Raw genomic sequence first — 23,810 nt, forward strand, 5'->3', positions numbered from 1 at the left:
TTGATTTCTTTTATCATCCTTCATAAAGCATAATACTTCACAATTAATCTCCATGGTATCTTTGGCTCCAGACCGTTAGAAAGCATTGACTTAGCAATAGCCAAATGTGTGAATATAAATTGATTTTATGCAATGCACACAAAACAAAGAATTTATTGATATAAATGTTTTCTTTAGTTGTAGAATTACCCTAAAATTATTTTAGAACAGCAAGAGCTCTCTCTGGAGTATATTAGAATTTCATGCCTAAATCTAGTTGAACATTAATTTTTACATGAGTTGTTTGTGTATGTGTGTGTGTGTGTGCGTGCATGTGTTTGTAGTGTGCTTTGTCTACTAGTCTACTAGTCATCTGTTGTCAGAAATAAATATCAAGGGAATATAAGTGCAGCAAATAAAGCTTTGGGAAGCAAACTGCTTGTGGGAATACCAGCAGGGACCAAGAGGACCAAAGATGCCATAGTTTCTTTATCTCCCTCCATTCCTCTTCATAAAACTGAGTATTAAGAGAAAGCAACTCAGTTAGCTAACTGTGATATTAGTTGAGAGGTGATGTTATATGATAGCGGATTTCTCTAGGAGTCAGGAGGTCCTACTTGCATTTGAATATGCCTCCAACACATTCTAGGTGTGGAACAATGGGTAAGTAAAGTCACTTAGCTCTTCAGTGCTTGAGAAAACTCTCTAGTGCCATAATTTACAAACGGTCTGCCATTTCCATTTTAGAAGGGAATTTCCACAAGAGGAGAGTCATTTTTTTGTTTAATAAATCCAAATCAAACAGTTTTATGTAAAAATAACAATGATTAGAACTTCTATAGTGGCTTAACATTTGAAAAACACTTTGTACATTATTGCATTTGATCTCACAGCAGCCCCTTGTGGTAGGTACTCTCATTATCAATATAGATCAAACACTTAATAGGCAGGATTTGAACTCAGGTTTCCTTGCCTCCAAGTCCAACACTTTTATCAACTATATCATTTTGGGGGCAGCCAGGTGGCTCAGTGGATAGAGAGCCAATCCTAAAGATGAGAGATCCTAAATTCAAATGTGACCCTTGGCAAGTAACTTAGCCTTAATTTCTTAGCCCTTACCACTCTTTTATATTGGAACCCATACATACCTATGTGTGTGCATGCGCACACACACACACACACACACACACACACACACAAACCACCTATTTGCCATATGAAAAGGGGGAAAAAAGTCTTATTAGAGCAGAAGATTGAGAGGTATATTCTCTGCATGCAGGTCTCAGGACAGGTTTAGGGTCTACTTTTTATAGACTTGTGATACCCATAGGATCATCCAGAATTGCAACTCTCTTGCAAAACTAATTCTAAATTGAAAATGTCATTAGAGAACCAAGAAGTATCCTAAATCCATACATGATGCTAATGAAAATATAGAGTGAGTACTTTGTGCATGTACCTAGTGACTTTTTAAACATTTTCTCCTACTAGAATGTTAACATAGTGAATATGTTATGTTAAGAAGAAAGGGAGGGGAGGGAAAAAGGAAGGAAAAGAGGGAAGAGAGAAGGGAAGAAGGAAGGGAGAGAAAGAAAGAGAGAGAGGGAGGGAGGGAGGAAGGAAGAAAGGAAGGAAGGAAGGAAGGAAGGAAGGAAGGAAGGAAGGAAGGAAGGAAGGAAGGAAGGAAGGAAGGAAGGAAGGAAGGAAGGAAGGAGGGAAGGAGGGAAGGAAGGAAGGAAGGAAGGGAAGGAGGGAAGGAAGGAAGGAAGGAAGGAAGGAAGGAAGGAAGGAAGGAAGGAAGGAAGGAAGGAAGGAAGGAAGGAAGGAAGGAAGGAAGATTGAGAGGTTCTCTTCTCTGCTGCAGTGGTCAAATTACATCTGTAATGGGATGTTCATTATGGATAATGGCAAACTGAAACTTATGCAAAGCAGATAAGATGAGATGGTCAGCATTCTAAAAATCTTTTCATATGGAGAGAAGTTGAAGGCATATGAATATTAAGCCTAGAAAAATTATGGGGATCCAAGACAGCTCTTTTCAAATGTTTGAAGGGATATCATTTAAAGAAGGATTAGACTTATTTTACTGTGTACATCTAAAGGGCAAAATTAGAACCTGTAGGAGGAAGTAAGGTAGAGTTCAGTTCAATCTAAGAAATAATTTTCTAGCAATTATAACTCTTCAAAAGTGGGATGAGCTAAAGAGAAGTAGGGCATTTTCAGAAAAACTAACTGTTTTCAAATGGAGGCTAGATACATAATTCTTAGTGTTGCCTAGAGGAATCCTACTTCATGCACAAGTCGAGACAACACCCTTTGTTATCGTTAGTCCTCCTCCCAAAAGAAGGATGAGACAACAACAAGAACAACAACATTGGTTGCAAGGTTTGACTATATGACTTTAATGTTGTGCATTGGAAAGAAGCTGGATTTAGAATCTGATAAGCAGGGTTTGAATCTTTCCTCTATTACCTGTACAAATTTGGAAAAGTAACAATCTCTCTGGGATTGTTTTTTTTTTCCCTGCAAGGTGAGATAGTTATATTTGATGACCTTTCAATCTATGATACCTCTTAGCATCCTTTTCAACTTTTAACATTCTCTGATTCTTTTTTTCTAACTCCAGCAGAACAAAGAAAACCAAAATTGAATAGGAAACTGACATTAAAAAACATGTATTTTTAATTTCTCAAAAATTTCATTTCCATTTTATTCCAATTTGCAACTTGATTCAGACATAATGAGGGATTAGAATACAGAAAAACAATAAAACATTTATTGCATGTTTTTAAAAATGCATTTTGATGAAAAGACAAGCTCCGATGTTTGCTTCAAGTAGTCTCAAATAAGATTTTGCTACCTTCATAAAATGCTTTTACAATGAGAGTTGGGGAATTATGGAGAATCATACAGACATACTTTAAAAAGACAAATCTATCACTTTATCTCTGCTTATCAGTAGCTTCTGCTTTTTAATGTATAAAATTATTATCTTGCTTGGGTACCTAAGTGGTACACTGAATAAAAGTATAGAGCCCGAGGAAGACTGAGGTTCAAATCTGCCCTCAACCACTTACTAGTTATGTTTCCCTGGAAAGTCATTTAAGCCTTTTGGTCTCAGTTTCCTCATCTGTAAAATGGGCTGGAGAAGGAAATGGTGAACTACTCTAGTATCTTTGCCAAGAACACCCTAAATGGTGTCAGATGGAGAGCTGGACACGACTGAAACAACTGAACAACAGTTATCTTGTTCATTCCTACAGGAGTGCCTCACACACATTAGACTCCTAACATGCATTGGTGTGTTGGTTTCATTTTTTGAATCCTTTTCTTATGTATAGAGGAAAAGATGAATGAAGGAATCAAGGGGTTTCAAGCAAAGGAAGGCACAGGAGAACTTCCTCAGTTTTTAAAGATTTAAATGGGAATGGCAACAGTGTACAGTGTATCTTTTCCAGGCACTACTTACAATAAATAGTCTCTTCTGGAGACTTGACAGCACTAATTCTATTTTTCTGTACTATCTGCTAAGTAACATCTCTGAGAAAGAACAAGCACAGGAGGACAAAATCGTGTCACTATTACCAGATAACTTACCTTCAGTTAAGGAATTTTGAGTGGGTTGTGGTCTGCATGCATGGATGGAAGACTAACTTAGACAAACTTAAGAACTAACGAGCTGGGGCAGTGGAAATGGTGATAGATCTGAAATCAGGGAGACTGAATTCAAATCCCTTACTAGTCATGTGATCCATTCATCTCAGCCTGCCTCAGTTTTCTCATCTGTAAAATAGGGAAGCTAACAACTACTGCCTTCCAGAGCTGTGGTGAAATGATATAATATAAAGTGAGATAAAGCACTATAGTTTGGTTAATCATTATTATTATTATTGATAAGATCCAAAACCATTGACATAGTTAAATATTCTAAATTGAATTACAACTTATTCAAAAAGTAGTTTATAGGTAGACAGCGGGTAGCTCAGTAGATTGAGAGCCATGCCTAGAGATGGAAGATCTTGAGATCAAATATGCCTTCAGACACGTTCCAGCTGTGTGACTCTGGGCAGGTGAACAACTCTACTATGTAGCCCTTTCTGCAATTCTGACTTAGAACTATCAACAACATTGTTTCTAAGATAGAACATAAGGTTTTTGTTGGGGTTTTTTTGATAGTTTAAAAGATCTATTTCTTTATATTAATTTTATTATTTGTTTTTATTAAGATCTAAACCTATCAACATATTTAAACATTACAAACTGAATTAATTACTATATTATCCAAAAGTGGTGTAAAACACTTATTTCTTTATACTAATTTTAATTATAATTATTATTATTATTAAAATCTAAAACCCAATGGCATATTTAAACACTCCAAACTTAATTCTTTTATCCAAAAGTAGTTAAAAGGAGCTGTTTCTACTAGTCACTATATCATTAATAATATTATTTTTATAAGATCCACAAACCTTGGCCTATTTAAGTATTCCAAAGTGAATGATAAGCTTTATGAGAGATCCACTGAAAGGCTATTTCTCAAAGTAGAAGCTACTGTTTTACCCTCACAAGCATGGTTAGTTTGAATGGAGCTGAACAAAATCAAGTCTCCCTTTATGCTTCTAGATGTAAAGAGGCAGTTGAGCAAAGTGATTAATATGGAATCTCAACTATATAGCATGTTGATACATCCATGTAAGCTCAATAGCAGCTTGAGACTAGAAACTAAATAAAGGAGAATAAAAGGTGGATGGGATATTAATGTCTTTTGTAAAGAAGGAATAAGTCGAGGAGGTAGGGTTGGAACCCAAGACCTTGAGCTCCAAATTTAACACCTTCTCCACTATAATAAAGTAAGGAACTTCAATATATTTGATGATTTTTTTAAACTTTTCTACAAGAAAAAAATCTTTCCAAAGCCAAGTGGCAATCATACTGCAGTTATATAAATCTGGCAAATTAAACAATTTCTCATTCAAATCTTCAAACTTTTGATAACTGCAGCTAGTGCTTTGGACTTTCAAAGTGTTAGACAGGACTTTTGTCTATATTCTACTGAGAATGATGAATGGTTTCCATCACTCCCACACCCTTTAGCAAAAAAAAAAAAAATCATGGCTTTTACAAATTTGCTTTTGAACTCAGTATGTTTTAAAAGGACTGCAAGAGTTCGACCCAACCTGTCCATTTTTCCTCTCCTGATAAATGACAAATGTATTTCATTACAAAAATGAGTAGAACCTCAACTAAGTGGATAGAATGTACTTGCTACTGAGCCTGACATTTTCTCTTTTTAATATTCTATAACGTGCAGTTTTCTTTTGATTGATTGAAATCAACACTCATATTTATTCATTGTCTCAATCTTTTTCTTTAATGAAAGGGCTGGTGTCTGATTTTCAAAAATGACTTTGTGTTAGTATGACCTGACATGCACTTCTTTTAGCCAATCAGATTTTAATGAACTTGGATTTAGTCTTCTGCTGCTACCTCCATTTAAGGAAAATATTTTATGTTAACAAATGGTGAGGGTGCAGAAAGAAGTAAAAAATGTTCTTAAGTTTAAACAGATTTATCATAGGGAAACAGCGTAGTCCAGTGAGCTTATAACCCAACGAGTTAAAAACGTCTGGTGTTCGTGTCCTGACATATGATGAGCTATGCAATTGAACTACTTGCTTTCTTTGTCACTTTTCTATAAATTGGAAATCCTACATAACTCCAGGAGAGTGGAGAGGAATAGCTTCGATTGGATAACTTTTCCATGGGGAAAATCATCTGATTAAATGATGTTCTTTATGTGTAACTGGTACATAGTAAGGGCTTACGGCTTGTTGGATGATGGAGAGATAAATGAATGAATATTTGAATAGATGGATGAATGAATGGATAGATAAGCAAATGGATGGGTGGATGGATGAATGTTATTCTGGATGAGTAAGAGACAGTGTGGCATAATGAATGGAAATCTAGACTCAAAACTTCAGTCTCACCTCTGACACGTACTGGCTGAGTGACTCATGATGAAGAATCCCTTAATTCTCAGTGCCCTGGTTAACTCTATAAGACTATAATGTACAGAACAGATACTGATTACTTGGTTGAGGCAAATTCCTCACTTAGAAGTTTGCTATTTTAATAAAATCACAGTTTCAGTTGACATCCCTATCCCTACTCTAGATGAATGAATACAGCCATAATGGTTTCAAAGCATAAGTTTGGCCAATTGAAGACCAGTCATCTGTCCAAGTTTATTAACCATCAACTAACATCAAGTCCCTTGCATCTAGAAAGCAGGGATTGTCTTTTTTGCTTCTTTTTGTGTCCCCATAGTAGACTCTTAATAAATATTTATTAATTGATTAATTGATGATGGAGAAAATAAACTGGCACATAGCTAGCAATCCAATAAGATAAAGGCAAAGAATGGATGTATTCTAACCTGTACAAAGGCACACATATAGAAGGAATATGGTGTGTTAGCATTAAAATGTCATAGTATTAAACAATTAAATGTCCTACAAAAGATGCCTTAACTGCTGATTTCAGAGATATGCCTGAGCAGTATTGGTTAGAATTATTGGTTAGTAAGCAAAAGAGACTTGTTTTTTTTTGCAATTTAATTTTTTTCATTTTTTCTTTTAATTTTGTTTAGTCAATTTAGAACATTATTCCTTGGTTACAAGAATCATATTTTTCACTCCCTCTCTTCCCCCCTCCTTCCCATATCCAATGCGCAATTCCACTGGGTATTACATGTGTCCTTGATCAGAACCTTTTCCATGTTGTTGTTTGCTCTAGGATGTTCATTTAGAGTCTACATCCCCAGCCATATCCCCTTAGCCCATGTAATCAAGCAGTTGTTTGTCTTCTGTGTTTCTATTCCCACAGTTTTTCCTATGAATATGGATAGTGTTCTTTCTCATAGATTCTTTCAGGTTGTTCAGGATCGCTGCATTGCCACTAATGGAGAAGTCCATTACATTGGATTGTACCACAATGTATCAGTCTCTGTGTACAATGTTCTCCTGGTTCTGTTCCTCTCACTCTGCAATTTAATTTTAATGTATTTTTATCCTAAACTTAAGCACCAAATAAAATGGGCATTATATATGTATAGAATGTCAACATATATACATATATGTATACTATATCTAGTAGAATAGGGTATATATAAAGTATTTGTATATTTATGTGTGTATATGTACATGTATAAATATATATAGACATATACCTATATGTAGATCTATGTGTATGTCTATTCAGAGATAGAAAGAAGGAAGGAAGGAAGGAAGGAAGGAAGGAAGGAAGGAAGGAAGGAAGGAAGGAAGGAAGGAAGGAAGGAAGGAAGGAAGGAAGGAAGGAAGGAGGAAAGGAGAAAAAGAGAAATTGCAGGAGCCTCTTAGATAGAGCTTTGTTTTCATGTTCAGCCAGTAGCTTTCTAGGCTTTGGTGCTTTGGGTCATTCTAGCTTTCCTTATTTCCTTTTCTACATCACAAAATTTTTTTAATTTTATAATATTTTATTTGATCATTTCCAAGCATTATTCATTAAAGACAAAGATCATTTTCTTTTCCTCCCCACCCCCCATAGCCGACGTATGATTCCACTGGATATCACATGTGTTCTTGATTCGAACCCATTGTCATGTTGTTAGTATTTGCATTAGAGTGTTCGTTTAGAGTCCCTCCTCTGTCATGTCCCCTCAACCGCTGTAGTCAGGCAGTTGCTTCTCCTCAGTGTTTCTACTCCCACAGTTTGTCCTCTGCTTATGAATAGTGTTTTTTCTCCTAGATCCCTGCAAATTGTTCAGGAACATTACACCGCTACTGATGGAGAAGTCCATTACGTTCAATTATACCACAGAGTATTAGTCTCTGTGTACAATGTTCTCCTGGTTCTGCTCCTCTCACTCGGCATCACTTCCTGGAGGTCGTTCCAGTCTCCGTGAAATTCCTCCACTTTATTATTCCTTTTTGCCCAATAGTATTCCATCACCAACATATACCACAATTTGTTCAGCCATTCCCCAATTGATGAGCATCCCCTCGTTTTCCAATTTTTGGCCACAACAAAGAACGCAGCTATGAATATTCTTTTACATGTCTTTTTCTCCATTATCTCTTTGGGGTACAGACCCAGCAGTGCTATGGCTAGATCAAAGGGTAGACATTCTTTTATCGCCCTTTGTGCATAGTTCCAAATTGCCCTCCAGAATGGTTGGATCAGTTCACAACTCCACCAGCAATGAATTAATGTCCCTACTTTTCCACACCCCCTCCAGCATTCATTACTCTCCTTTGCTATCATGTTAGCCAATCTGCTAGGTGTGAGGTGATACCTCAGAGTTGTTTTGATTTGCATCTCTCTGATTATAAGAGATTTAGAACACTTCTTCATGTGCTTATTAATAGTTTTGATTTCTTTATCTGAAAACTGCCTATCCATGTCCCTTGCCCATTTATCAATTGGAGAATGGCTTGGATTTTTGTACAATTGATTTAGCTCTTTATAAATTTGAGTAATTAAACCTTTGTCAGAGGTTTCTATGAAAATTTTTCCCCAATTTGTTGTTTCCCTTCTCATTTTAGTTACATTGGTTTTGTTTGTACAAAAACTTTTTAATTTGATATAGTTGAAATTATTTATTTTACATTTTGTGACTCTTTCTATGTCTTGCTTAGTTTTAAAGTCTTTCCCATCCCAAAGGTCTGACATGTATACTATTCTGTGTTTACCCAATTTACTAATGGTTTCCTTCTTTATGTTTAAGTCATTCACCCATTTTGAATTTATCTTGGTGTAGGGTGTGAGGTGTTGATCAATTCCCAATCTCTTCCACACTGTCTTACAATTTTCCCAGCAGTTTTTATCGAATAGTGGATTTTTGTCCCAAAAGCTGGGATCTTTGGGTTTATCGTATACTGTCTTGCTTAGGTCTCTTGCCCCCAGTCTATTCCACTGATCCTCCTTTCTGTCTCTTATCCAGTACCAAATTGTTTTGATGACTGCTGCTTTGTAATATAGTTTAAGGTCTGGGACTGCAAGGCCCCCATCATTTGTATTTATTTTTTCATTATTTCCCTGGATATCCTTGATCTTTTGTTCTTCCAAATGAACTTTGTTATGGTTTTTTCTAAATCAGTGAAGAAGTATTTTGGGAATTCAATGGGTATGGCACTAAATAGATAAATAAGTTTGGGTAGGATGGTCATTTTTATTATATTGGCTCATCCTATCCATGAGCAGTTAATGTTTTTCCAATTGTTCAAGTCTAGTTTTAGTTGTGTGGCGAGTGTTTTGTAGTTGTGTTCATATAGTTCCTGTGTTTGTCTCGGGAGATAGATTCCTAGGTATTTTATTTTATCTAAGGTGATTTTGAATGGGATTTCTCTTTCTAGTTTTTGCTGCTGAGCTGTGTTGGAGATATATAGAAATGCTGATGACTTATGTGGGTTTATTTTATATCCTGCAACTTTGCTAAAGTTGTTGATTATTTCAATTAGCTTTTTGGTTGAATCTCTAGAATACTTTAAGTAGACCATCATGTCATCTGCAAAGAGTGATAACTTGGTCTCTTCCTTGCCTATTTTGATGCCTTCAATTTCGTTTTCTTCTCTAATTGCTACTGCTAGTGTTTCTAGTACAATGTCAAATAGTAGAGGTGATAATGGGCATCCTTGTTTCACTCCAGATCTTATTGGAAATGCATCTGGTTTATCCCCATTGCAGATGATATTAGCTGATGGTTTTAGATATATACTGTTTATTATTTTTAGGAACGACCCTTCTATTCCTATGCTTTCTAGTGTTTTTAATAGGAATGGGTGTTGTATTTTATCAAAGGCTTTTTCTGCATCTATTGAGATAATCATGTGGTTCTTGTTGGTTTGCTTGTTGATGTGGTCAATTATGTGGATGGTTTTCCTAATATTGAACCAGCCTTGCATCCCTGGTATAAATCCTACTTGATCATGGTGGATGACCCTTCTGATCACTTGCTGGAGTCTTTTTGCTAGTATTCTATTTAAGATTTTTGCATCTATATTCATTAGGGAGATTGGTCTATACTTTTTTTTTCTCTATCTTTGACCTGCCTGGTTTTGGAATAAGTACCATGTTTGTGTCATAAAAGGAGTTTGGTAGAACTGCCTCTTTGCTTATTATGTCAAATAGTTTGTATAGTATTGGGGTTAACTGTTCTCTGAATGTTTGATAGAATTCACTAGTGAATCCATCAGGCCCCGGGGATTTTTTCTTAGGAAGTTCTTTGATGGCTTATTGGATTTCATTTTCTGATATGGGATTATTTAAGAATTCTATTTCTTCTTTTCTTAGTCTAGGCAGTTTGTATTTTTGTATATATTCATCCATATCACCTAGATTGCTGTATTTATTGCCATATAATTGGGCAAAGTAATTTTTAATGATTGCCTTGATTTCCTCTTCATTGGAGGTGATGTCCCCCTTTTCATCTTTGATGCTGTTAATTTGCTTTTCTTCTTTCCTTTTTTAAATTAGATTGACCAGTACTTTGTCTATTTTGTTTGTTTTTTCAAAGTAGTAGCTCCTTGTCTTATTTATTAAATCAATAGTTCTATCACTTTCGATTTTATTAATTTCTCCCTTAATTTTTAGGATTTCTAGTTTGGTTTTCTGCTGGGGGGTTTTAATTTGATCACTTTCGAGTTTTTTTATTTGCATTTCCAATTCTACATCACTTCTTAAAAGATCCCTCAATCACTTGCTTTTCTGTTTTTGGAAGAATACTTCTTACCATGAAGCGCCCGTATTTGGTCTGGGCAGGGTATTTCATAAACCCTGGGAAGTTCAGGCTAATATGGATTAGCTCCTTAGAGTCTTAGAGAGTTGACCAAGATGCTGAGTTCCATGACTTGTTCCTTCTCATACAGTTATGAATCAGAAGTGAGACTTGCACTCAGGTATTCTTGACTCTATTCATTAACCTACAAGATAAGAGCTGTAAATGTTAGTAGAGAAGAAAACGTATCTTTTGAGATCTTTCTCTTGATGTACAATGTGACCATAGTATTGGGGAAAGGTATAAAACCTGTGTGCTATAAGTTTAGGGGCTACATCTCCCCAGAAATTTGACCTAAATGGTCAAAGAAATAGAGTTTGCAGGTGGTTTCTGAGTGTGTTTTAAAAGGAAGGCTTTTACTCTGGTCTCACTTAAAAATTTTAATGAGATTCACAAGAGATCCCAAAAGATGGTTTTATAAAATTAACTAAGGGAAATACTTCTACCAAAAGGGACCTGATTTGGGGGGACACCAAAGTTACTTCAAAATGAAAACATGGTCCCTCCCCAAAGTCTCAAATTACCTGGCCTAAATCGCCTAAACTAAGGAAAGTGATTGAGTAGCCTCATCTAATAAGCTACTTTTACCCTAAAATACTACCAACATGTGCATCTCTCTCTGTACTCTGGAGTGGCTAGTCACTGGGCAACTACCTATCAGCTGACACTAAAAATAGATATATAGAGATATAGAGATACTTTCTGAGATTCTAGAGATGCTTCCTGAATTCTTGATCTCCACTCAAATGGACAAGGTGGAAGGAATGTTCTCTATAAGTAGGATCTCTGGGCTGAGGAATTCACCAATAGGGAATTGGTGCAGATGATGCTATCCAAGAAGGTGCCTGTCTTTCAAGCACTCTCGTTTCTTTTCATTTGGAATTGTTCTTGAAGTCCTTACTTCTAGAGGTTCAGGGTAGATGACCTCACTGAGTCATGCTGGCTCAGCCCCACAGTCAGATTAATGATGGGCACATTAAAAGGTGGAGGATTCAATTTGAATAAAATACACAAAATTGGTAGGCTTACCTGTGCCTTTCAGATGTATGGAAATTGGAGGAAGACAATCATCAGAGTAATTTTCTTGTATTTCTGAAGCACTTCTAAATCAGTTCAATTCATATTTATCAGGCACCATAGGGTGCTGGGCATGGAACTAGACTGCAATTGACAAGACTAGGGAAGATGCAGCCCCTGATCAGAAGCAATATGACTTTCATGAAAATCTGTTCTCAAACCCAAGAAGAATCAAAGAGAGCATGCAAATGGCAACTAAAAAAAATGGAAAGACCAAGGTAGCATACTTACTTAACAACAATAAAATTAATAATAGCACTTCACATTTAAAGTTTGTAAAGCACTTTATATGCATTTTATCACCTGAATCTCATTTTCTTAGTTCATAAAAAAGTCAGATGTGACTTGTGATCTTTCATTCCAGCCAGTTTTTTCTGTCTTGCAAATTGAATCATAAACTCTTGCTCGACATTATTCAGAAGTCTGTAGGTCTTGCTAAATCACATTGTCATATTCCAAGATGAAATCGTTGGCACACAATGAAAGACAGAATGGGAAAAAGGATTAAATCATTCAAAGCCCTTTAACACTTCTTGTCTGATATACGGAGGTTCTAAATTCCCTCTCTAGGTCATCCTAGGTTCTCATTTTTTAATGGGTTTGCCTATAGCATTTCTGACTGGTTGGACGTTATGTCGGCCATCCCACTGACCACAATCCAAAGTGTGTGTCGAACAATTTTATAGCTTTGTTTATGACTGTTTGACAGTGGAGCAATGACAATTTGAACACAGCTTGATGAAAAAGGGCTTGGAGTTGCAAGCTTATACTTACTCTCGAATGCCTGCCACTCAGAAACAGCAAGATCTCAGAAGTGAGTGATGGCAAAGCACTGGAAAACAGGAGTTTTCAAATTATTTATCCACAGCTATTACCGGAAAAAAGTTTGAGTCAATTGACTCGATCTAACTCAGCAGTATCTTTTGGAACTGTGCCAAAAGAATTTATTCTTTTGCTGTACAAAGACAAGTAACTCCAATTAATATTACATACACAGTCTATTCCCTGCATACTGACTGGAATTGATCCCAGGGAGTTTTCAATTCTTTCTCCACGTTTCAAGCCTATCTCAGCTACCAACAAGAGGCCTGACCCTGACCGTGCCTCCTTTCAGTGCTATCAGATACATTTGAAACCCTCATAATGTTGTTGAAAAGGCTATTTAGATACCACATCTTGATTTTGACCCTGTCATTCTCCTGAAATCTTAAAAGTCTCTCTTCATAAAAAGCCTATAAAACCTTCCTTTTAATATGCCTGTCTCCTAAATAAGTGCCATTTTCTAAAAATCACTAAAGCCTATTTTGTTAATGAGAAGTTTCCATGACCAAAAAATGATTGATTAAGAAAAAAGACATTAAATTTAGATGACTATTATATGTAACATTAGACACTGGTCTAATGTAATATTTTCTGAGTGCTCTTTTCTTTGCTAATGTATTCTACAAGTCCTTTCAGATCCCAGAAAGTAATTCTTTTGTAAGGAATTTAGATTGGTGATTGAAGGGTTTTTCTTTATTTATTTCACATCCATACACCCAGAGGAGAGGGGACCAATGGAAAATCGCAGTGCAACCAGTAGATATTAGGGGGGCAGTGAGCTACAGTCAACCCTCAACAAACATTTATTATTTTTTCAAACCTTTACCTTCTGCTTTAGTATCAATTCTAAGACAGAAAAGTGGCAAAGGCTAGATGATCAGGATTATGACTTGCCCAGGGTTACACAGCTAGGTAGCATCTGAAGTCACATTTGAATCCAGTTCTTCCTGAAATAACATCTGGTGCTCTATACATTCTATATGCTCTGCTACCTAGATGTTCCTAAACAGCCATTTATTAAGCATTTATTATTTTAGGAGGCATTGGGTTAAGTGCTGGGAGGACAAAGAAAATAAAAACATTGCCTGTGCTCTCAAGGAGTTCACATTCTAATGGGAGAGACAACATGAAGGCAACTGTGTACATGCTCAATACATAAAGAGAAAATGGAAGGTAATCTCAGAGGGCAGAAAGAGCTTTGGAGTTAGAACCTGAGTTTGAATCCTGATTTTAGAACTTACTAACTTTGTGACCTTGAATATAGCTCATCCTTTCAGGCCTCAGTTTCCTCATCTGTATAATCAATAAATTGGATGAGATGACCTCTAAATTCCCTTTTTCTCTATCATCAATTTTTTGTCTAATCCTGTGATTGTAAATGCTTGCTCTGTGTTGGAGAGAAGAGAAAGCACTGAGAATTACAAAGACCCAAAAAAAGGAAATCATGTTTTCCTTAAAGGAGTCTCCTTGGGTGTGTATGCCATATATACACAGATAAGTAAATACTAGATAACAGGAAAAGCAAACACTAACTACAAGGATGGGTGGGACAAACTCCCTAAAGGAGGTAAAAACTGAATCTTGAAGGAAGATATGATTTTATAAAGTAGAGATGAAGAGGGAGTACATTCCAGGCATGGAGTGAGGAAATGGAATAATTGAACTCTAAAGACAATTTGGGCCAGCTAACTAGCACAATAGATAGAGTATTCAGCCTGGAGTTAGGAAAACCAATCTTCCTAAATTCAAATCTGGCTTCATTTACTAGCTTGGTGAACCTGGATTAGTCACTTAATCCTGTTGGCCTTAGTTTCCTCATCTGTAAAATGAACTGGAGAAGGAAATGGAAAATCACTTCAGTATCTTTGGCAAGAAAACCCCAAATGGAGTCAATAAGGGTTGGATGCACACACACAATCACACACACACACACACACACACCAAATCATCTTAATGTGACTTATGTCCAATTTTAAATTCATAAACTTTTTATTGAAATTGATCATTTATTGTAATTGCCAAATGTAATTATTGTGATTTCTCTATTTTGTAAGATTAAAATTAATATCCAAAATACTCCAAGTATATTTAATAAGATTTTAAATAATAACTTGAAGCAAAAAGGAAAATGAAGGACTAGAGAAAAAGAGAGAGCTCACCCAGCCATGCAAGTGGGAAAAAGAGAGAGAGCTAGGGTGGAGTGACACAACTATATACACACATAACAAAAGCAAACATGGGGATAAAGAGGAAAGGGATGCTGGGAGATGTAGTTTCAAGGGTACAAAATTTTCTAATTACACAATTTCAAATAATACATGGAATTTGTGTTAACTATATCTCATTTGAAATAAAACAATAAATTTGGCCTACAGTCAGTACCTTCCTTATTCATAAATCATGTTCTCGGTTTATGTATTCTCATGAGTATATCTGTTCAAATGAAAATTCGTCTTTCAAAGTAATTTGAAATAATCTCTTAGGTCTTGATCATTTTGAGTAGCATTGTTTAAGGTTTGCATTATAATGAAACTAAGCCCTCTTACAGTGAGATCTCACCACATTTTGGGTGTGTCCTTTAGACAGAAAAGAAAGAAAATCTCATATTCATGTCTATAACTGTAGACCAGTTATCTAATGGCAGTGAGTCAAAAGTCAGCTAGTTCTCATCGAGTCCTTAATATGTTCCAGCACTAAACCAAGTCCTGGGGATAAAAGAAAGTTAAAAACAGACCCAGCCTTTAAAAAGCAGACATCCTAAATACCCTGAAAAATAGAGAAAAGGATGTCAGACCTAAGTGATCCAGGTCCAGATCTGATCAAATCATTTCAAGGGTCAACATTCATTCATTCATCCATTCATTCATTCATCCAAGTACAGCTCAACTTGGTGTAACCAAAAGGAACAACAGATAGACCTTGCAGGATATTGTCATGCTCATCAGAACTGCCTGCAAAGTGTGACTTTAGTTGGTCATCCAGTTGGTCATCCAGTCAATCATCCAGTTGCACCATGGACCAGGGTGCATCCTAAGTGCTATGGATACAAAAAAAGTTATACACAGAGATGCAAGTCTGATTCACATCTTTATGGCATCTTGATACAAGTTGCAAAGACAACTGGAATTATTAAGTTAAGTGTCCAGGTGCAACCCTGTTAAGGAATATTCTCCCTGCTCATCTCTTTCTGTTAGATAACCTAGCGGTGGGTGGGTGGATGAGTAAGTAAAATTCACAAGGATCTCTATTTATGCCGGAGAAGGGATTCCAGGTGCATGGGGTTAGGGGCCTCTGGGGAAAACAGCATGCCTGGGAAGCACCCAGGTGTTCCTCATGTGCCAAATTGGGGGAAATGAGCCTCTTTTTTTTTTTTTGGCTTTTAATCATCTGAATAAACCTAGATTGGGAACCTTGCCAGAAGCTAGCTCCTTGCCACAGTGACAAGAAGCTGCATAATCTTTTAGCTCCTTCCTAATTCCTTCAAGAGAAATGATGTCTACTTGAACAGGGCAACAGCTTTAGCTACAACTGTTCATCTCAAAGTCCAGCTGGGGACTTCTGAGACACCGAAGCCTTAACATGCTATCTCAGGGTTCTTGGACTTGATGTGCATTGTTTTAAATGCCAAACTGAAAGCTGGCTCATTTTTGTTTTAAGGAGTTTTCCATTGTCTGTTATGGAAAATTATAAGGGAACAGAATAAGCCCATCCTGAGGCCAGTCTAACAAGCTCTGATACTCTTTCAGACAATGCCAGGGGGTTTTCATAGTGTTATTTATATATTTATTTTGTATTATTTCTGTTTTTCTTCTACAAGAATATATATAATATTAGTAAGATAGTAATAATATAAAATACTGGTAAGTAAGGAAATAATATATACATACTATATTAATATATAACATATTTAATTAATATATAATAATATATAAATATTAAACATATTAGTATATATTTTTAACCCTTACCTTCTGTCTTAGAATCAATGCTGTGTATTGGTTCTAAGGCAGAATTGGGGTAATACCTAGACATTTGGGGCGTAAGGGACTTGCCCAGAGTCATAGAGCTTCTCTAAAACCAAATTTGAACCCAGGATCTCCTCTCTCTGAGCCTGGCTTTTAATCCACTGAACCAACTAGCTGCTCCTGAGAGTATACTCTTTAAAAAGAGTTTTCAGTATCATTTGTAACAGCCTCCATCTATTGGGTTTGATTCATTCTTTGTGTTTAATTACAAATGTTAGCAAGACCAAATAGCCTCCTAAAATGTGGAGAGGAATGGCACTTATTGCCAGTAATTGTTCTGTGTATGTATGTTGTAGTAGGTGGTTTCGTCAGCTAATATAACAGTATTCCCTCTAACGTTGCCTTTGCAAATCCTTATCAATTTACAGATCTATGGATAGTATATATAATTTTAAAACTGCCATAAAGCATAAGGGGAAAAGGAGAGAGGGAGAGAGAGAGAGAGAGAGATATGTTGCCATAGCAACTCAAATTCTGAATTTCCGGATTGTTGGGGGGGGAAAAATCCTGTGATGCTTTCACTTTTATTCTATCCTCTCCCAACCTGCTCCAACAAACACACCCATACACACATGCTTTGTTTTGGACCCAATGGCCATCCCTCCCCCCCCCATTAAACCAGCTATAGGTTTCAGCTGAATCACACCTATTTATCACTTCTCCCCTGACCCTTTTGGGCTTGGACCTGTAATTCCATTGATGGAGAAAGCCCTTGGTATGAAAATTCCCTCTGCCAGATGCAGATTAATACTTTTTTCCTGCAATTTTTAGTCTCAGGAAGTTCCCTGGGCATACTGAGAGGTTAAATACTTCGTCCAGAGTGCCCTTCCCCCCCTCCCCCACAGTAGGTGTTGAAACCAAGACCTTCCTGACTTGTGGAAAGGAAGACTGGAATCAGCATTTATTAAGCTCCTACTATGTGCCTTTTTTCAAATATTGCCTGATTTGATCCTTACCACCTGGCAATCCTGAGAGGTAGATATTATTATATCCTAGTTTAACCACTGAGAAAACTGAAGCAGGCAGAGGTCACACAACTCATCTGAGGCTGGATTTGAACTTGGGTCCCTGACTCCACACTCAATGCTCTATATGGCATGCCATTTAATTACTGACTTGGCAGTAAGCTCTCTATCCAGTCATTGACATAGTTCTCTTGTCTTTTTATCAGACATTTGATTTTTTTTTACATTTTTAGCCTATGATAAAGGAAACAATCAACAAAGAAATATTAATTAAGCATTGACTATGTGACTCAGCTGAATAGGATGATTAAAAAGCAGGCCTTGAAGCCAGAAAGTGCTGGAATTGAGTTCTGACTCTTTCACATGCTAGGAATGTAATCTCAGACTAGTTACTTAACCTCTAAGTCAAGAGTTCTCTTAACCTGCAACATATAGGACCTTGAAGCTATTTTAAGAGATTGGTAAACTTAGATGAGAAATACACATTATAGCCTAATTTCAATAAAAATTTGCTTTCCTTTTAAATTCTATTGCATTTAAAAATGCTATTCTAAAACCAGTTATTTATTAAATTCGATGAATTAAAAAACCCAGGGCAGCTAGGTGATGCAGTACATAGAGTATTGGACCTGGAGTCAGGAAGATGAGTTTTTCTGAGTTCAAATCTAGCCTCAGACACTTAGCAGCTATGTGACTCTGGATGTCACTTAACTCTGCTTGACTCAGTTTCCTTATCTATAAAATAAGCTTGAGGGGGCAGCTGGGTAGCTCAGTGGATTGAGAGCCAGTCCTAAAGATGTGAGGTCCTAGGTTCAAATCTGGCCTCAGACACTTCCTAGCTGTGTGACCTTGGGTAAGTCACTTGACCCCCATTGCTTAGCCCTTACCACTCTTCTGCCTTGGAACCAATACACAGTATTGACTCCAAGACGGAAGGTAAGGGCTTTTAAAAAAATAAATAAATAAAGCAGCTTGAGAAGGAAATGGCAAACCACTCCAGTATCTTCACCAAGAACACACCAAATGGTGTCAGAGAGATTTGGGCTGAACTGAAAGAACTGAATAGCACAAATAAATCACATCCCACCTAAATCTTCTCTGTTCAAGGCAAAGTAAAACAAATTTTAAAAACACTGTCCTCTAGTTACTCTCCAGCTTTTCGTTGTCCTTCAAATGCAGTGGATTGAACTGAACATATTTTCCTGAAATGTGCTCTGATCTTATTTCCCTAATCTATATTAGCTTTTTATATTTAATATCAATCTCACTCTTATTTCCCTAATCTATATTAGCTTTTTATATTTAATATCAATCGATCATCAAGAATTAAGTAAGAGTTTCTGTGCCAGGCACTGTACTAAGCATTAAGAATACAAAACGAGAAATGAAATGGATTCTATGGTCTATCGGGTAAGACAGTAACACTATGAACTCAGTGATCTATCAGTCCACTGAAATCGCAGATTATTTTTAATGAACTATCATCATTGTTTGTAGTCTAGAAGATGATATTCTGAACCCAAGTTGCTAGTTCCATTTGGAAGCTTCATTTCCTTAAATATTTGAAGATAACACTTTCTAAAAAGTAGGGAATATGGTCCTTTAATATCAATAAGAAAATTTGATTTTTCTCAGATACTCAAGGGAAAATACATTCAGAAGTAATCAATCAATTAATTCACAAGTATTTGTTTTTGAACTATTACTATATACCGGAAGGCACAGGGAATATAAAAACAAAATTCAAGCAGTTACTGCCTTTAAGAACCTTACAGTTGAGAACATATACCTGTATAAATATAATCATAATATTAAATTAATTCAAAGTTAGAAGTTAGAAAGTTAGAAGTTAGAAGAGGGAGTCCTGGGAAGATCAGGAAAGATTTCATGTAAAAGATGCTGCTTGGGGCAGGTAGGTGATACAGACCTGGAGACAGGAGGACCTGGGTTCAGATTTGGCCTCGGACACTTCCTAACCCTTACTGCTTTGAATACAGAAAGTAAAGAGAGAGAAAGACAGAGGCAGAGACAGAGAGACAGAGATAGAAAATGAGAAAGAGAGACAGGGGAAAATAGACAGAGAGAGACAGACTGAGGGGGGGGGGGGGGAGAGTGTGTGTATACAGAAATGACAAGATCTGATAACTGAAGACCAGAAGTCCATAATGACCTCTTGGTGGTGAATCTGAATGACTACTAGGATGATGGTGACACCTCCATAGAAATAGGGAAATTCAGAAGTTAAACCAAGTTCAATTTAAATGACAACTCAAACAGTTATCTTCTAGCATGCATATTTTTATGGGAAAACATAGAATGTGAATTATTATCCCCAGTTCATTTTTAAAGTATTGCAATATAGAGAGAATGTAACGAGTCATCATACTAGTGTCTATGGACTGAATAATTAGTTTTTCTTCTAAAGATCCTTTAAAACACTTCATGTTTCTGAAATTCTTTAGTAGAAGGCACGTTGACTCTTAAGTACTTACAACTGTATTGTCTTCTTCAGCATCAAGGATTAAGGTAAAAATATTGGGACATCAATTACCCTCCCTTTGTTATCAGTAGATGCTTAATTTATTATTATGCTTCCAAGTTATATTGAAAGTATGTATACAGGAGACAACTAGGTGGCTCAGTAAATTTAGAGCCAGACTTAAAGATGGGAGGTTCTGGGTTCAAGTGTGAACTTAGTCACCTCCTGACTGTGTGACCCTAGGCAAGTCATTTAATCCCCATTTAATCCCCAGCCTTTTACCACTCTTCTTTCTTAGAACAAATACACAATATTGATTCTAAAATAGAAGGTAGAAGTTAAAAAATGTATATATGTATGTGTGTATATATTTGTTTCTATAAAATAAAGTATAATATATGTATATATAATGTATATGTCTATTATATACACATACCTATTTCATGACTTACCATACCAATTCATTATAATTTAAGCTCACATTCTCATATTTACATAATTTGTTGTGTTTTGCACAGAACTTTTCACATATAGGATGTTACTTCTCTTTGACAAATTAGGAGTCTGGGGCTCAAAGAAATTGATAACTTGCCCAATGAAAGTCAATCAGCTAGAAAACTAGGACCCAAACCTAGGTCTTCAGGCTTCTGACTGACCACTTCCACTATACATAGTTTGTAGAGACATGGAATCCATTCTGAATACTGTTAGAGTATCTGTTACAGGGAATCTTGGTGGAAGTCTTTGACATTTATTTTAAAAGTCCCTTTTTAAATTTACAATACAGTAATGTTTCACCATAAAAGTCCACAATATTCTCCTCATACAATAGAAAATGTCAGGATTTTATCTTTGTCAAACAAGGCTAAAAGTTCAAGGCAAGAGTCAGAGTTTGATGAAGTGAAGTGACAATCAAATATTCCTTTTATCTGTAGAAGATTATATTTTTATATTAAACAAATATTATTTTCCTGCTTTCAAAAAATAGTTTGAGTATCCTTCAAGAATGCATACTCTTCTGTAACATTTTCCAAGTATAATGCCCCAAAGAATCAGTTTTATTGTTTTCTGACTCATTTTAGAAGAATCAATTTTGCTCATAAAAATTATTTATATCATAAGCAATAGTATTCAACTCCTATCACAGAAATAATTAGGAATACCACAGTCAGAATCTATAAGCTTAATTTAATGGCAATGATGCATTTTACTTTTGATTTAATTGTGATTTCCTTTTTAAAATTCCATAACATACTATTACTTCCACAAAATATGTAATTAATGGAGCTAAGTTCTGTGCATCATGTTTGAACAAGCATCAGAGCAAATGAATAAATTCCTCTTCAATTTCAAGCTACAAGTCTCTTGGCATTTCATATGTTCTGAAGAAGAGAAAAACAACTGGTAAAACAATAGATTAGTTTGAAATGTCCCTTGTGGTCAATAGATAAAAATATATTTCTGCTCACTTGGATATGATATGATTTTTATCCATAGCATTAAGTGATTCTGAAGTCCTAACACTATTTCTTCAAAAGAAAGTCTCAGCACTCTGATTTAAATTGACCCAGGATGGGCCACCTAGAAGTTGGATCCCCAAAGAGGGGCATATAACTGGAGAAAGGGTCAGTGTAGGAGGAATTTACAATGGAACAAAGATATCTTTCTACCTCTAAACTTCAGGATGAAAGAGGGAAGAAAGAAGTCATAATTGATTGGAAGATATTTTAAAATATTTGTTTGGGGCACTAGTTTTTTAAATTAATAGTGTGGATTCTATTCAAAGCTAGATTACACTTGGCATGGGCACGGAAGACAGGATTTATATTTTGACTAAAGGTCAGACTAAATCACCTCTTAGAATTTCCCTAACTTTGCAATTCTATGCGTTTGTGTTCAACTCTGCATGTTATAAGGATGATATTAGAAAATAAGTATTGTTTTATTAGTTTAGAGATAAGAAGTAGAGTGGCTGGCTTGAGAAAGAATTGAAGTGTGAAGTAGAGCTGAGAGCATGTCAATTTCAAATGTTGACAGTTATAACCATTTTTCTGTATCAGTTACTCGCTCTAGGAGTGGCAGTTGGTCTCTGGCAATTGGCAGAGATACACACACACTGACTTTCTCAGGGATGTTGACTATTGACTATCTATTTCTATCTTCATAAATTGGTCTATATCTGAGAAGACTAAAGAAAGATCTGGTCTTTGGTTTGGACTCTGAATCTGTTAAGACTCAATCCTAATGTGATTCTTGTTGAGACTCAACCAGCTAGCCTTTGTTATTTTATAACTGTAAGGTAAAGTTAAGAATTATAAGGATAATAATGATAGTTTTATTTAGTATTTATTTATTTAGTATAAGTTTGGGTTAGTTAGATCAGGGATTAGTGTAGCCTGTGAAACACAGAAGAAGTGGTTCCTTGCAGAACCAGAGAGTTTATTTGGGTGGATTTAGAATTCCTTAGAATTAGAAATTCTTTTTATTCTTATATATTTCAATAAATATTTTATTTTTTTATAATAAGAATCTCTTTAGCATCCTTGAGCCTGACACTGAAGGGAAGTTCACATTTGAGCTTTACTTCACTTTATCACTGAAGATACTTTTGATTACATGTATCAAAATTATCTGAACAGTTTTGAACATGTATTGGTATAGTTTTCCCATCTATTTTTATAACTCACCATTATTATTTTTACAATGTAAGTAATTGTCTTGAGAAACATTATTAGTTGTAATAATTGATGATCTACTAGAGAATTTTATCAAATAAATGTTTAGCACATCATGCTCTTGTGTGATATGAACCCCAAGAAAGAATCAGTACATAATACCCTGGATTCTCTGAATTCTCTCCCATTCTTTTTAGATCCTCTCCTCTTAACTCCTGAAGTCTTAAGTCTGACCTCATAATTATTTTCTATCTTGTAACAATCGCTAACCATAAATATTTTGTGTAAATAATAAATAAATAATAATAATAATAATAATAATCTCATTAAGACCAGTGTGTATCTCAGTCTCTATTGTGTCCTGGGAAACAGTAGGTATGGCATTTCACTATAGATTTTACTGGTTTTGAAATCCTCTTCTCTCTTAATTCTGCCAACAGACTATTACATTTGAAATTGTTTTTGCTGATACAAATGTGAAGTTTCAAAATGAAGAGGTTGTTTGTACTTCCGTAAAATTCCCTTTTTCTTCCTTTGGTTCAGATGATCACTGTTTATATTTCTTGATGAGGCAGAGGTAATTTATATGCTAGATGCATTTCTTACAGGAACTGTGGAGATCCTACTGCCCAGGCTTGCCAGAACTAATTTTTTTTCCTGCCTGAAAGCATGTTCACCATTATGTCCCCACAGCTTGACTCATCTATAGTCACACAGTAAGACAATAACCCATATGAGAGTAGACTCCACGTCTCCTAACTGCCTGTTCAAACCCTGGGCCATGTCTTGCTTTTACACATGAGGATCAATTCTCATTTCCCATCACTTACTGCTGAATACTCTTTCAGAATCTCCCAAGAGTTCTTTCTGAACTATTATGGCATACCTCCATTTCTCCATCTTTGAAAAAAAAAAACCCAGTGATACAAATGAATTTCCACTTTGCGAGAATGTTGTCAGAATTAA

At 35.9% G+C, this 23,810-nt stretch overlaps 1 protein-coding gene across 14 annotated transcripts in view; it reads left to right on the top strand.

Moving 5' to 3' along the window:
• Positions 1 to 23,810, top strand: part of SYT1 (synaptotagmin 1) — a 734,125-nt gene that overhangs the window by 416,946 nt on the left and 293,369 nt on the right. The window lies entirely within an intron of this gene.

This window comes from Monodelphis domestica, chromosome 5, assembly GCF_027887165.1.
Source record: "Monodelphis domestica isolate mMonDom1 chromosome 5, mMonDom1.pri, whole genome shotgun sequence".
Taxonomy (NCBI): Eukaryota; Metazoa; Chordata; class Mammalia; order Didelphimorphia; family Didelphidae; genus Monodelphis; species Monodelphis domestica.